Here is a 16,577-nt window from a genome sequence, read left to right on the forward strand (position 1 = left end):
CATGCTTCAGCGGAAGAACTTTTGTGATAAATGGATAAAGTGGATAAAAGGATGCCTGGAGTCTAATTCTGTTTCTGTTTTGATTAATGGGAGTCCTGGCCCGGAATTCAAAATGTGTAATGGGCTTCGGCAAGGTGATCCATTGGCTCCGTTCCTTTTTTTGGTGATAGCAGAAGGTCTCAATGGTCTTCTCAAGAAGGCGGTCCAACTCGACAAATTCACCTGGTTCAAGCTTGGTATGAATTCAGAGGTGGAAGTCGCGATGGTACAGTTTGCGGATGATACTCTCTTCATTGGTGAAGCGACGTTACAAAATGTCTTGACTCTGAAATGGGTTTTGAGGTGCTTCGAATTAGCTTCAGGTTTGAAGGTAAACTTTTCTAAGAGCAATTTGATAGGGATATCTTTAGGGGATCATATTTTGAGAAATTTCGCCACTACCCTTCATTGCTTGATTGATGATACTCCCTTTAAGTATCTTGGACTTCCAGTTGGGGGCAATCCTAGAAGGGCGGCATTTTGGGAACCGGTTGTCTCAAGGATAAAGAAGCGGTTAGCTTCTTGGAAAAATAAAGTGTTTTATTTGGGGGACGAATTTGTTTGATAAAGAGTGTACTATCCTCAATTCCTCGGCGATAGTTATTCACACTTGTCATAAAATATGGAGAAGGTTCTTATGGGGGGGGAACGGATGGCAACAATAAGATAGCTTGGTTAAGTTGGGACACAATATGCAAAACAAAAGAGGAAGGTGGCTTGGGGATAAAAGATTTGGGTAGATTCAATAAAGCACTAGTGGGAAAATGGCGTTGGCGTTTTTTGAATGAGAAGGAGAGCCTTTGGAATAAAGTGTTGCGGGCAAAGTATATCTGCTCAAGGCCCTCAAAAGCGTCTTATTGGTGGCAAGATTTGAAGAATCTGTGTTTTCAAGAGGGGAATGACCTTTGGTTCGAAAATCTGATTTGTAGGAGAGTAGGAGATGGGGAAGACACTCTTTTCTGGTCAGATATTTGGCTTGATAATATGAAGCTCTCTGAAAGATTCCCAAGACTCTATTCTTTATCAACACAGAAGAGCAAAAGCATAAAGGAGGTGGGGTCTTGGCAAAATGGGAACTGGGTGTGGTATTTTTCATGGAGGAGAAACTTAAGGGTATTTGAAGAAGATCTTCTCAATCAGATGATGAGCTCTCTGAACCTGTTTGTGCCATCTTTGAACCGTGTTGATAGCTGGTGGTGGCTTGGAAATCCTGAAGGACAGTATACGGTTCATTCAGCTTATGCGAGCTTGATAGAACACAATGGTGGTGTGGGTGAAGAGGTATTCAAGAGCTTGTGGGGTGTTCCTGCCATATCTAATGCTTTAGCCTTCACATGGAAGGTGTTCTATGACAGGATACAAACTCGGGACAACCTAAGAATGAGAAATGCTATTCCCTCTCAAGCAGATTTGAGGTGCCCCCTTTGTCTATCTCATGAAGAATCCTCTCCACATCTTCTTTTTTCATGTCATGTTGCCTGGAGGATCTGGATGGGAATCTATAATTGGATTGGCTTATTTACTGTTCTGCCTTCTAATGGAAAGGAACACTTTCTGCAACATTCATTCCCGTGGTGGACGAAAGCACAAAAACAAGGGTCTTGGGCGGTTTGGATAGCGGTAATCTGGACAATATGGAATCTTAAAAATAATCTCATCTTCAGAAATGGCCAAGTAGACATTGATAAAGTGTTGGAGGGGATTCAATTTAAATCTTGGAGCTGGCTCTAAGGAAGACTAAAAGGATTTCATTATACTCTTTATGATTGGCAAGCTCAACCGCTTCTTCTACTGAACTCTTTGTGATCAACTTGCTGTCTTTGTCAGCGCCCACCCTCATTTTTTTCCAAGTGCCCTGAACATGTTGGACAACTATCCTCTGGCTTCTCCCTTGACCTGTCGGTGGCTGCTTTAATTTGAGTAGTAGCTTTCTCTTTATCTCATTGTATTGTTGTAGCCTGTTATATCATTAGAAGGATTCAATGTAGGGACTGATTGTTTTTCTGCTTATTGCTAGTTGTTGGACAAAGTCTTGTTATTGGCTAGCTTTTTGCTAGTCTCTCTCATTGTATTTGATTGGAGTTGTTGGGGAGAGTCACGGCGAGGACCCACGGAGCAAGGTCGAGGGGAAACACCAATGAGATCTTAGACATTACATCTTAACCCAAAACCTTAAGGCATTAGGTTTATGGGTCACATCTCTTATAAACTCTTCCTCCTACCTTGACTTCTCTGATGTGGGACTTGACTCCAACACTTGATTCCAACAATCTCCCCCTCAAGTGTGAGTCCTTCAAGCACCTAGCCACACTGCTAGGAAGACTTTCGACACAAGGAGCCGTCATGGTCCCACGAACCATCGGCTCTGATACCACTTGTTGGGGAGAGTCACGGCGAGGACCCACGGAGCAAGGTCGAGGGGAAACACCAAGGAGATCTTAGACACCACATCTTAACCCAAAACCTTAAGGCATTAGGTTTATGGGTCACATCTCTTATAAACTCTTCCTCCCATCTTGACTTCTCTGATGTGGGACTTGACTCCAACACTTGATTCCAACAGGAGTACCCATTGTACTCTCATTTTATATTATTTTTGGCTTACCTAAAAAAAACTTGTGAGCAGTGGTTTCATCTTTGAGCCACAGTTCTAAAACTAAAATTAATTCATAGAGTGTGAGAGTGTCTAGGGGGCACGATCAAAATACAAAGGAGGAATAAAGCCAAGGGGCCATCAAGCACAATACAAAAGATTGTCAAAAGGAAAGATCTTTACGGTGCTTCAACAAGGTAACCTTCTCCCTTTCTCTAGTTTGTGATTACGTGGACATGTTGATCGGTCCCTCTTTTATTTAACTTCCAGTGGGTTTGAATATTATGTAAGTAAATCAATTACAAGTTTAACAAATGGCTTTTAAATCAATAAAGCTACATCATGCTGCACAACTTCAGTATCAATTTTATACCATAATTGTGAACAACATTCTCAAAACTTTATAACCCAGAATCATATTGCAGTATTGCACTACACAAACCTATTACCCTCCTCATATTTTTCATCCATCCTTTAATTTGTCAACTGATTGTTTTGCTTTGTGTAGCATCATTAAATTGGTGAGGGGTTTTATATATATCATTATGATTATTGCCCACGGGGAGAGACAAGGGATAGGTATTGAAATTGGAATGGAAGCACTGCTCTTGCTATTGCATTGCAGATTAGGTTTTGTCGTTAGGCATTAACTAATTTATTGGATTTTTTTTTTTGGTACATCGGAAAATTAAACAGGCAAGAAACAAAAACTACAAAGCTAACAAATCTCTAGCCAGAATCGGCTGAAGCTCTTGAGGAGGGCTCTCAAGACAAGTCAGGGGGCAAAGGAGGCTAGCTCCAAGTCCTGCGAGACAATCAGCTGCTGCATTCGCCTCTCTAGGAACGTAAGCAAGAGTAACAGTCCAATCCCGATCCAGGAGAAGACGAATATCCAGGAGCTCAGACGCCAAGGCATGAAACTGATACCGATCATTCTCCAAAGCTTCCACAATATCCAAACAATCAACTTCGCAAGTAGCTCTCCTAACATTGGCATTCCACAACAGTGTTAGACCATGCTTTAGAGCTGCAATCTCCGCCCGAAGAGCATCTCCTCCTAGGCTACCTGCATAGAAACCAGATATCCAAGCACCATGGGCATCCCGAACAATGCCACCCATTCCCATTCGATCATCATCATGCTTAAACGCCCCATCTGAGTTCATTTTGTACTCACCGGAAACAGGGGGAGCCCAACGGACTGGAGCATCGTCGACCATGGACAACGACAGACCTCTCGTGAGTAATAGATCATAATCCCTGTGCTCTGTAATAATCCAATTCACAGTGCTTACCATTGTCCAATCGTTATCGCCTAGGACTTCATTATTCCTCCATCTCCATATACCCCATATTGCTGTAAAAAACAGAGAAGCATGAGGACCTTGAGCTTGCGATTTTACCCAGGCTTGGGCATTACTCACAAAGAAGCCTGGCCACCCGAGAGCATTAAGCCGAACCCAGACATCACGCGCAATTCTACAGTCCCTGAGGCAATGCAAGATGTCCTCGAATTGATGTTGACAGCGCGGGCAAGCAGGGGAATTTGCAAGCTTGCATCTGAACCGAAAGCTATTGACTTGGATCGCACCCTGCATGATAAACCAGACAAAGACCCGAATTTTTTCCGGAACCTGAATTTTCCAAATCCATTTCCAGGAATCGGGTGTAGAGGGGGGGAGCTGGGAAGAAGACTCAAGAAGCCAGGAGTATGCAGCAGCAGCAGTAAACACACCTTGTCTCCCCTTCTTCCACGTCCAATGATCATGGAGTCTATCATCCACCAGAGGAGTGATGTCGTGCAGCTTCTGCAGAATCAAAGAAGGGACAACAGTATACAAACTAGTCGTGACCCAATCCCCTCCAATCACCAAATCTCTAAGAGACACATGGATGTCATGAATATCCACATAAGGGATGTGATTTGCCAAGTTTCCATGACCACTCCAATCATGGTACCAAAAAGAGGACTCACCGTTCCCCAACTTGAAACCAAACCCGTCCTTTAATTCATCTCTAGCACGCAACACCCCTTTCCAAAGGGAAGAAGAACTAGGCTTGGCCGAGACTTCCAACAAAGAATGGTCTTTTATATACTTATGGGTAAGCACTTGGACCCATAGTTTGTCAGATTGTTGTAACAAGTTCCACACCAGTTTGCCAAGCAGAGAGGTATTTGCAAGCGCTGCATCTCTAATCCCAAGTCCTCCGGCATGCCTGGGCTGGGTAACAATCTCCCACTTCACTCGATGCCACCCACGGTTAGCAGCGGAGTTAGACCAAATAAAGTTTCGAGCCGCTCTATCAATCGAATGGATTGTCTTCCTGGGGAGCCAGACCGCTTGCATATAGTAAGTGGGAATTGTTGTGATAACAGACCTAGCAAGACAAATTTTTCCTGCTGTGTTGAGAAGGCGACTCTTCCAGCCTGCTAAACTCCTCTCAATTTTGTCCATAAGAAAATCAAAATCACCATGAGATACTCTGCCACTGATCATTGGAAAACCTAAGTACTTGCCCAGGTTCCGAACAATTCTGATGGGACATACTTATTGGATTAAATAATATAATATTAAAAATAAGAGTTAATTGAAAATGTCAAAATGAAGATGTGTAGCGGCGCTACCCTCTTCTATCTAGACTAGGTTTTTTCATTTTTCAATCTTTTCAAATCATGCAATTAATTAAGTTATTCAATTAAAAATAATAAAATGCAAAAGACATTAATAAGTAAATTAAATGAAATAGAAAGAAGCAGCAACGCTGCTATAGGTTTAAAGTTATAAATCTTCAAAGAAATTATTATAATGATTAAAAGATTTTCATCTAAAATAAATGCAGCAAAAGTTGTATAATCTCAAGTGTATAAAACCCACCGTAATTTATTTTTCCTCCCCCCTTTAACTAACACTACTAGAAAAAAGACTTTTCACATCAGGGTTTTCACATCGGTTAATCAATAACCTGATGTAAAAGATGACGCGGTGGCAATATTGAAATTATAGTGAACTTTTATGATAGTTTTCACATCGGTTGGGAATATGTCTGATGTGAAAAGTAGTTAGGAAATACTTTTTACAACGGTTTTTATAATAAGCGATGTGAAAGCTAAATGCGGTGGCATTTTTGAAATTTTAATGAAGTACTTTTTACATCGGTTGAAGTATAAGCGATGTAAAAAGTCCATATTTTCTTTAGTTTTAACATCGGTTATGCTATAACCGATGTGAAAAGTCTCAGTTTTTTAGTTTTCACATCGGTTTTGTTATAACCGTTGTGAAAGATCATTCTTTTTTTAATTTTTACACAGGATACAAAGAGTAGTATTCGTTCAAAGTGCTTTCTTCCTCTTTCACCGTTGAAAACCTAAGTCGCCCTACGCTCTTGCTCCTCTTTCACCGTCGCTTGCCGTCGCTCGTGCGTTGTGCAGGTCCGGCCTGTTTCGCCGTTGTTCGCCCACTCCACTAAATCCCTATATTCCCTTCGCGCACCTCCTTCCTCTTCTCCGGCAGCGAGCGCCTCCTCCATCTCCTCCGGTCGCGCGCGCCTCCTTCTTCTCCTCCGGTCGCGCGCCGCCTACCTCTCCTCCGGTCGCGCGCCGCCTACCTCTCCTCCGGTCGCGTGCCCCTCCTGCACTCTCGCCGAGCCTCTTCACGTCTACAGAAAAAAGGTAAGCATCATTATTTTCGTCTGGTTATATTCTGAGTTATTTTCGTCTGGTTATGTTTGCTGCCCTTGAAGCTTTCCCTCGTTGTTGTTCTCATTTATGTGCTGAGCCCTTTTTCAGTGCCTTGGGTGTTGAATGGGAACAAATTAAAATAGCTTTGTGATATGGACAACGTATAAGTCTGTAACTTGGTATAAATAGAAAACCATTGTAGGTTTTCAATCCTTCAGAATCACTTTTCACCTAACTTGGTATATGAGCATTGCTGTCTGAATAAGTGCTTCTACTTCTGAATAGTGCTTCTTTAATACATATGTTTTTAATATACTGTTCTGATCATAATACAGTTTGAGTGTTTTGCACGTTTAGGTTGCTCGTATTGGCTCATTCTCATCAATCTAGTGCCTGCATTTTCAGTTGAAGTAATGAAGTCTCTTGTGATTTTTATTTCTTCAATGTATCAGTTTAATTGATTCTCCATTTTCACTCAATTGATACATGGTAATATAATGAAAAGCTTCTAATATGGATTTCATTTCTTAGTATTATGTGTTTTTTCCTGACTTCAACAAATTGTGAAAATAGAGTATGCATTCTTATTGACCAGGAAGAACTCTACAGTTTTTGTGATATCATCAATCTTAATCACAAATTGGCTGTTTGCATTTTGCACAAATGTACTTTTCTAGTTGCTGTTTTGGTAGTCACCGCCTTCCATTTTTTGAGCCAGTTAATATTTGGTGTTGTGTTGGCTGTTGAAATATGTTTACTGTCTAAATATAAGCCATAACTGTATAAGATGATATTTATGTGATAGTGATAATTGACACAAGAAACTGATCGGTACTTGTGCCCCTGTACAAGAAACTGATTGGTACTTGCTATTTTATATAACATGTAAAGCACACAATGTTGCTATGGTTTTTGCCACAAACATGACACATGTTTGTTTAAGCCTTGCTGACTAGTGTTGGGTCATTTGCTTATATGATAGCGGTGGGCAGTAGATTATGCAATTAAAGTGTGTTGTGGGTACGGCTTGGCTTGACTGTTCTATTCTACAAGTTTGGTGCACGTAAGTACACTATCATTTTGTCTATTATCTTTCATAACTGCAATATTCAATACTAATTTCAAATTTATTCAGGTACATCCATCGGCTATGTATCGAAAGATCCAAATCAGATGTGTTTGGAATCTTGGACCCAGTAATCTTGAGTTTAGGTACAAATGTCTCAAAGTCTAAAAAGAAAGTTCAAACACACTTACTATCTAAGTTACGTGATTTCAACAAAGTGTGTTACTTAGCACCATATCTTGCTGAGTAAGTATATGTAAATTTGTGTCTTCTTTTATTTATTTTTAATCCAAATATATCTTACTTAACACACTTATTGTTCTTCCATACTTATAGAGGGCATTGGCAATTAATAATCATTTGTCCTAAAGACAATACTCTAGTACTTCTTTGTTCATTACACAATGATCTTCATTCACCAATGAAGGATATTGTTACAAAGTAAGTGTATATTTTATGTCGCTTTTGTTATATATTATTATGTCCTATTACACTGAAATGTTTAATTTTCTTTGATGATTGTTTTCAATTTTTTTGATATAGAGCTATGGAGGTTTATCAAATGGCCCAGGGTAAAAGAATAAAGCCTCAATGGCTTCATCCCAAAGTAAGTGTTGTTGTTGTTTATGCGTCTTTAATATGTAAAGTCACGATATATATTCAGTGTATAAAAATTGAATTCATTTGTAGGCAAGGTTGCAGCCTAATGGGAATGATTGTGGATATTATGTGATGAAGAATATGCTTGACATTGTATCTGCTAATATTACTAAGTCTTGGATTGAGGTATTCTAATTTTATGAGAAGTTAAATGTTTGTCTCCTGTTGAGTTCTTCATCAAAATGTTACAAAACATGTATTTTAACCCATTGTACAAATTGCAGGTATTCAATGATCCAACAGAATTAACAGAACAAGAGTTATATGATTTGCGAAACAGTTGGGCAACTTGTTTTCTTGACTTGCTTAAACCTTAGAATTTATCAGGTATGTATTTAAAGTTTGTGCCTAAACTGTCTGAATTCCCTTTATTGGCTCATGCTTTATCCCTTGTAGAGTGATTAAAGTTCTAAATTCTGAGATCAATAGATTTGGGATTGTGGTATTTATTTTGTCATATATGTATTCATAAGTACCCTCTAATTTTACCTCACACTACTACTAGTTCCTGTTTATGCACTTTTCTGTGACTTTATTTACCAAGGGTTTATCACTGATGTGCTGCTTAGTTGATTAAAGTTAGAATCTGTGAATCATGTAACATTTTTAACAATTTATTGTTGATATATGCTAATGTGCTGCGTTAGTTGATTAAAGCTTTTCCACTGTTTTGCAAGTGAAATATTCCAGATTGATGCTGCTAATGCTTGTTTCTGCGCTTGGACATCCTATGATTGGTGCTGCTAATGTGAAATTTGGTTTCTGCTATACCACTGCCATATCACCACTAGTTTTCAAGCTGAAGGGAATTTCAATTCTTCTTGTGGGTAGCTTGTTATAGTCAATGGGATACTCATGTCTTTAATTTGCTGCAATTGTTACTGATGTAGATGTTTTCACATCTTTTTATTTCTTGTGCTTTTGTGCATTTGTCTCTGCACCTTTTTAGTCTAGTTTTTGATTCAGTTAGTCTTTGTTTTGGCTATGCTACTCGTTGTTTAGCTGAAATACTAATTAAACCTTTAGTGATACCAAACTCTAATATTAGTTTGCTACCCTTCACTTCATTTCTTCATCATTTTTTTAGCACTTTGCTGATCTATTTATATTTGGTCATTTCTTTAGCACTTTGCTGATCTATTTATATTTGGCAATGTTGTTGATATTCAGCTAAAATTTCTGTAAAAAAACCGCAAAAAAATAGAAAAAAAATATCTCACAACGGTTAGAAAGCTGATGTAAATATGGGAAAAAAAAATGAGACTTTTCACATCGGATATTTTTTCTAAACCGTTGTGAAAACAATACTTTTCACATCGGTTATTTGGTTTTAACCGTTGTGAAAACAGGACTTTTAACATCGGTTATATGTCGCGACTGATGTGAAATCTATACATTTCACAACGGTTATTTACTCCCAACCGTTGTGAAAACATGACTTTTCACATCGATTATGTGTCGCGACCGATGTGAAAACTTACTTTTCACATCGGTTGTATACCCGATGTGAAAAGGTGGGGACATACCACATCACCTTTACCCACATCGGTTTTCCAACCGATGTGAAAAGTACTTTTCAACCGATGTGAAAAGTCCTTTTCGTAGTAGTGTAATCTGATTCAAAAATATGATTCAATCTCCTAGATTTTTTTTGGATAGGCCAAAGAATTGCATTAAAAGGGGCACAAGGGGTGCCCCAACCCTTAATACAAGAGAGGGAAGAGAAAAGAAAAAGAAAGCAAAAAGTACACCAGATAATTAATCAGCCTTTGACAGAAACTAGATAGCTAATAGTATCATCAAATAACCTCCAAGCATAGCATTGGGTGAGATTGCCATTCAAACAGTGTGTACGAGAATCCCTTTATCTTGGCTTTTAGCCAGGACCAAGACTTTAATTGAATCAAGTCTAACACCTTTTGAATATTAACTTCTTCATCCTTGAATACCAGTGCATTCCTACTATACCAGATGACATTAATTGCTGCAATCCATATGGCCCAAGCACCACGCCTCCATCTCTGATTTCCATATCCCTGCAAGAATTGCATGAAGTTCGCAGCGCAGTCCTGCGGTAAAACAGAAGAAACTCCGCACCAATTATACAGAAACATCCAGACCCTCCAAGATAGAATGCAGGAAAAGAAAAGGTGAGGAATGCTCTCAACTGAGTGCAGGCAGAAGGGGCAGGATAAATCAGAAGTTTCTGTTAGGACATTTCGCTGTCTCAAATTATCTCTAGTTGGTATCCTACCCAAAATGGCTCTCCACGCAAGAGCCAAAGCGTTAGAGGGAGCCCTAACAGCCCACAAGTCCTTAAATATTCCTCCCTCTACCGGCTGAACCTGATTATGTAGAACATCGTAAGCAGATTTTACGGTATAACTTCCGGACACCTCATTTGACCATGCCCAATAATCTGCTCTGCCCCGTGAAGGTGAAAAAGCGCTGACCACAATCCTCAGATTCACCAGTAGGTCCTCCTCCTGCCTTGATAGAAACCGATTCCAATTGAATTCCCAATTCCATACCCCTGCAACCCAAGTTCCGCAATCCCGAACCAGATTGTCCTGTTGAGCAGAAGCACAATAAAGTGCATCGTATCTATCACGCAACGGTTCCTCCCCGATCCAGACATCGTTCCAAAAGAGAACAGAATCCCCTTCCCCCAAGCGTCTAAGCAGCCCAGTATCGAACCACGCGCCATGTTGACCCCCATAACACCGACTATTCAGGTCCTTCCACCAAGCAGATGCTGTAGCGGGCACATTACCATTGTATTTTGCAAATAACATCTTACTCACCAAGCAATATCTATCCGTCATCAATCGCCACCGCCACTTTCCTAACAACGCTTTGTTAAAATCCCCCCAATCTCTCAGCCCGAGACCTCCCATAGCTTTCGGTTTACAAATCGCATCCCAACTCACCCAAGCCATCTTGTTCTCCCCCTCCTTCCCACCCCAAAGGAAACTCCTCATCAAGCTCTTACATTTCTTTCTAATTCCCACTGGCATTCGGAACACTGACAGAAAGTACAAAGGGATTGAGGCTAAAACACTCCTTATTAGACAGATTCTGCCACCGAAGGATAAAGAGTTCCGCCTCCAATTTGACAGCTTCTTTTGTATTCTTAGAATCACCGGATCCCAAAATGACAATCGACAAGGACTGACACCAACCGGAAGACCGAGATAAGAAAAGGGAACCGACATGATCCTACAGTTCAACACCGCAGCGTACCTCCTCAAAAGGTTACTAGCCACCGAGATCCCAGCCAATTTGCTCTTGCTAAAGTTCACCTTAAGTCCCGACACTAGCTCGAAACACCGGAGGATACACTTGAACACCACTACATTTTGAGCAGAGGCTTCTCCTATGAATATGGTGTCATCAGCGAACTGTAGGCAAGAGACTTCAACAGGTGCTTGCTTCCCCACGCGAGCTGGCTTAAGCTTATTACACAAGACAGCCCTTTTTACTAAACCATTAAGCCCCTCCGCCACGATTACAAAAAGAAAAGGCGCCAAAGGGTCGCCTTGACGAAGGCCCTTATGCATTTTGAACTCAGCAGTGGGGCTACCATTCACCAATACTGAAACCGAAGCGGACTCTAAGCAACCACGAATCCATCCGATCCACTTCTCACTGAACCTCATCCTTCTGAGCATTAGATACCAATAAAAAAAACAACATGATAAATTTGTTAATGGCTGGGCTTTTAAATTAAAATCCATCTTTTCTACAAAATTTAAACATACAATGATCAAATCATTCAAAATTAAAACACACAAAACACAACAAAATATTATCTCCTCAAAGCTTCAAGAAATATTTCTTTTAGTCCCTCTCGCTTAGGGGTGGGAATATGCTGGGCCTAGGTAGGCTTTGCGTAAATAGGCCTAGCCTGTTTAAAAATCTTAAGGCCTGAGCCTGGCCTGTGGCCTATCAAAGGCTTTTTTTTTAGCCTGGTCTGGCTTTCTCGAAAGCCTGGCCTGGCCTGGTAGCCTATTTAAAGGCCTATTTCACAACAAAAGTTTTATGTTTGCTAACAAAATTATTTGTAAAGAAGCTATCAAACTTATAAACTAATGGGTTAAATTATACTAAAATAATTTTTTCAACAATCATACTCATAATATTATAAGCTATTAGGTAGAAATGAAACTAAACGAGAGATTATGTTGGTTTTTTAGAGTCGGAGAGCCAGTATAAAATCAAACTTCATATTAAGGTATTTAAATACGTTATATATCTATTTCTAAATAGACTTATAACTTTGAGTCATTATATAAGTCAATTTGCTTATATATATAAAAATGTCAATAAGTATATAATATTAAGATATTATGATAATTTTCTAATATATAGACATCATCAATAGTAAAATATATTTATACTAATCATATTTACAATGTATCAGAAAAATACTAATTATTTTTACTTAAATAGGCTAGCATATAAGGCTTAAAAGGCTTTTTATATGGCCTGAGCCTAGCCTTTTTAACTAAATAGGCTTTTCAAAAAGCCTAAGCCTTGCCTATTTACCAATTTGGTCTGGCCTGGCCTGGGCCTGTGGTAGGCTAGGCCATAGGCCCCTACGAACGGTCTGGCCTATTCCCACCCCTACTCTCGCTTTTTAAAGCCTTTCAAATTCAAGCCCTGGCTTCTTTAAGCCTTTGGTGATCAAGCTTCTTCAAGCTTTCATAGTCAAGCTCAGGTCTCTTCAAGCCTTTTAAATTCTGGCTTCTTTAAGTCTCTCAAGATCAAACTCCGGCTTCTTTAAGCCTCTCAAAATCAAGCTTCTTCAAGGTTTCTCCAATCATTTCAAATCAAGCTTTTTCAAGCTTTCCCTCAGAACTACGTTGCCTTGATGTCTCTCCAAAGAGAATACGTAGGCCGGGAAGTGATTCCCGTCAGGCACCCCAAATTAAAAATCTATTTAAACCTCAAGAACTACTGCTTTAAATTCTCCATCGTACTTTGGGGATACGTAGGAGCGGGGATCAACAACCGTCAAGCCAAAATTGTAAATAAACTTTTTTTTTCTTTTCTCTTAATAGAACATAAAATAATCTTTAGTCAAAATCATTTTCATATGGGGTAAAACAAATTTTTAGAAAGCTAAGAGATTTTGCATGATTAATTAGGGTAACCATTTGTGAACGGACGCTTAGGGTGCTAGTACCTTCCCTACGCGTAATTGACTCCCGGACCCGTTTTTGGTCTCGAAGACTATATTCATGGGTTTTCTAATGTTTTTCCTCTTAAAAAACATTGGTGGCGACTCTTCTGAATTCTAATGTTTGTAGCGCTGTCCCGCCGCAATCCTGGTTGCGACATGATAGTATAATTTATTCAGATACCACAAGTTTAATGGTTACTAATGATGATTCCTATTATTTCCAACTATGAACCCCACGTTGTTAACCAACTTTTTTTTTTGAAATTGTTAATCTTAGTGTACACATAATTAACAGTCTTATCCAAACGCACTACATCGCAACAACCGTCAACATGTGTGTTAGAGTGAGTAACAATGAAGTGCAGGGTGGCTACCTAAGGGGAGGGAATGTTTCACATTCTTCTACATCCTAAATGAATTGGAAATATTAGAAAGTCTAACCCTAACACCCACATCAGAGGTGAGCTAAGAGTGACCCTCCTATCTATTTGATCATCTCAAGATTCCGTTAAATTAACCCTTCGCTAAGACGAGTTAACCACTTCCAGTATACCTCGAATGACCAGTCCGAAATATAAAATAAACATAAAGATGAAATGTCAATCAATACTGATACTAAATATATGAAACAAAGAAGCTAAGTTTTACATCATCAATTACATCATAATCTTAAGCAAGTTGTTTAGCCAAACACCATAAACATAAAAATCATAATCATGATTAACAGGGGCGTAGCCAGGATTTCACGCCGGGGACTATAGATCAAACAAATGATTTATATATGCATGTTTGGTAAAACTTAAAAAATTATAGTGGACAAAAATAATGTAAAATTGCTTTTGTCGACTATTATTTTGCCTTAACGTGATTTTTATTGTGTATCCAAACATTCACAATTATTAAAAAGAATTTTTTTCCTCGTGAATTCAGAGTATGTTTGGATACGAATCACATTTTTCGTTAGGTATGTTAAGGGAGAAAAATGTACCTTAATATGTTTTTATCTTTTTTAAAAAAGTCATGTAAACGTAATAAAGTATGTTATGAGTGTGAAAATGTAATTAATGAAAATGTAGAAATGTGATACTTTTTATATTTCACTTTTGTGTTGAAACACAAGAATTACAAAACTTTTCACATAGAAATGTAATATTTTATACATTTTATCAAATATAATTTTTTCAATTGATATTTTTTATAAATAAAATAAATATATAATTAGTTTGAGTATAAAAGATACCAACAAAAAACTGTGTTTTTATCTAAAAAAAAATAGAAAATAACACATAATAATTAGTATGAAATATTTATCATAATGATCAATGATGTAAATATTTGGATGTATAAATAACTTAAATCGTCATTTAAAATTCAAGAGTTGCACCTAGTATAATGGTAGTTCACTCTCACAATATTGTTTTGGGAATGGGATCGACTCCCATTCAAATCAGTTGTCAATATTTTTTTTTGTTAAAAAAAACATATAACAGGGAAATCGATTCGAACACGGGACTCATTGATTGAAGGCAATAATGCTTGCCACTGGACCACCAAGTGACTTTCAATTCTTACTAACTTTTAGTTTATATTATCTTTTCTTCCGGTGCTAGAAATTTTTTTTACATAGTATTGCTATGAAATTTTGAAATTCCCGGGGGTGCGGAGCACCGGTAAGCCACCCCGGTGGCTCCGCCCCTGATTAACATCCCGATTAAAAAGGTGAAGAGATGAACCGATTGTTGAGCAGATACAGTGAGCTCAAAGTACCAAATTGCCAACACTGAAGACCAACAAGCTAGAGACTTGAACACCACACTTGTTTACCCAAAGCCTTAAGGTTTTGGGTAAAGAAATGGTATCCAAATCTTTTGGTGATATTCTATGTTGGCCCATGGGCTCCCTTGCCTCCCCAACAGGTGTGGGTAACTTTCGATAAGGAGGCACATGGTAATGTGACAATAACTCACACTTAAGGGGGATATATTGAGAATTCAAGTATGAGTTTGTAATCCGCATTGGTTAAAAATGAGTGAGGTGAAAGCTTTATAAGAGTTGTGAATCATAAGACCAATGCTTTAAAGCTTTGGGTGAAGATATGGTGTCTCGTTCTCATTGGCGATTTGGGCTCTCCCTGTGTCCCTAACACCCTTGTCTCCCAACACCAATACAAGGGACCCTTTCCGCATTCAATATGCCTATGAGGTGTTCATCCTCGTTCCCCTATCTCCATGAGATTCCAATGTCTTCCTAGTAAGTCTAAGAGCCAAGTCATTTGACTTAGGAGCCCCCAATATATTTATAAAATGATTTTGGGCCTAATGTAGACGTTATTTCACATTTTTAGCATCATCGCGATCATGCCTAACATTACCACAATGAAGATTGAGCACTGGTGTTTGAGATGAAGCACTAGTGTTTGAGATCGAGCTAGTGGACATTACCTTCGAGCTTTGAGTGACGATGTGGTTGAGCTTTGGTGTGTCACTATGGGTCACTCGGCCCAGGGCACATTTTCAAGCAAGAAAGGGAGCACAAGTTTCCATTCGAGCAACAACGACTCAACAAGTTACACTCTGCCCTCAGCATATACGCCTGAAATTTCGACTTTAATATCATAACACTCTAATTAGGTACTTGTTTATGTCGAACAAATAAACTCCCAACTTGTTCCATTTAAGAACCCTTCGGGTGGTGGAGACGGAGGTGGCAAAAGAAGGTATTTGACGAGGGAAGTGAATGATCATGGGGTTAGAGGAGGAGGAGGCGGGTGTCGGGGCGGTGGTTCCATTTGGGTCAATGCCGATGGTTGTGATTTAATCAATAATGGAGAAGATGGGGCAATAGGAACGCGAATGAGAATGAGAGATGGTTACGAACTCACGATCCCCAATTAGTTTTAATGGAAAAATGAGTTGAATTTTTTAATGACGTGTCACTCTATAATGGGCAGGATATATGTTGTTGACATAGAGATGAAACTGAAGATTTTAAAGAAATGCTACATCAATAAATTTCAGGAACCGACAACGGTAGTGAATCCAGATCCAATTAATTGGAATCTACCTGCATGACCATATCATTAAGAGCTTTAGCCATAAGTTCCCAAACGTAGCCACACTCCTTGCTACATGGATTGTCACTCCTTCTTCCCAAGAATGTTAGAACCATGCGACCTCCTTCAACTAGTTCCTCTACACGACACTTGAAAGAAGAAAATAACCAAACTGAAGATGAGGATGGCCTTGTGAACTAAAATTGTTATAATATAATATTAGAATATTTATTCTTGAATTATTATGATGTAATTACGCATGTAATCTAGCTTAGATTTGTTTTCTAGTTAACTATTAGCATA

This window comes from Lotus japonicus, chromosome 1, assembly GCF_012489685.1.
Source record: "Lotus japonicus ecotype B-129 chromosome 1, LjGifu_v1.2".
NCBI lineage: Eukaryota > Viridiplantae > Streptophyta > Magnoliopsida > Fabales > Fabaceae > Lotus > Lotus japonicus.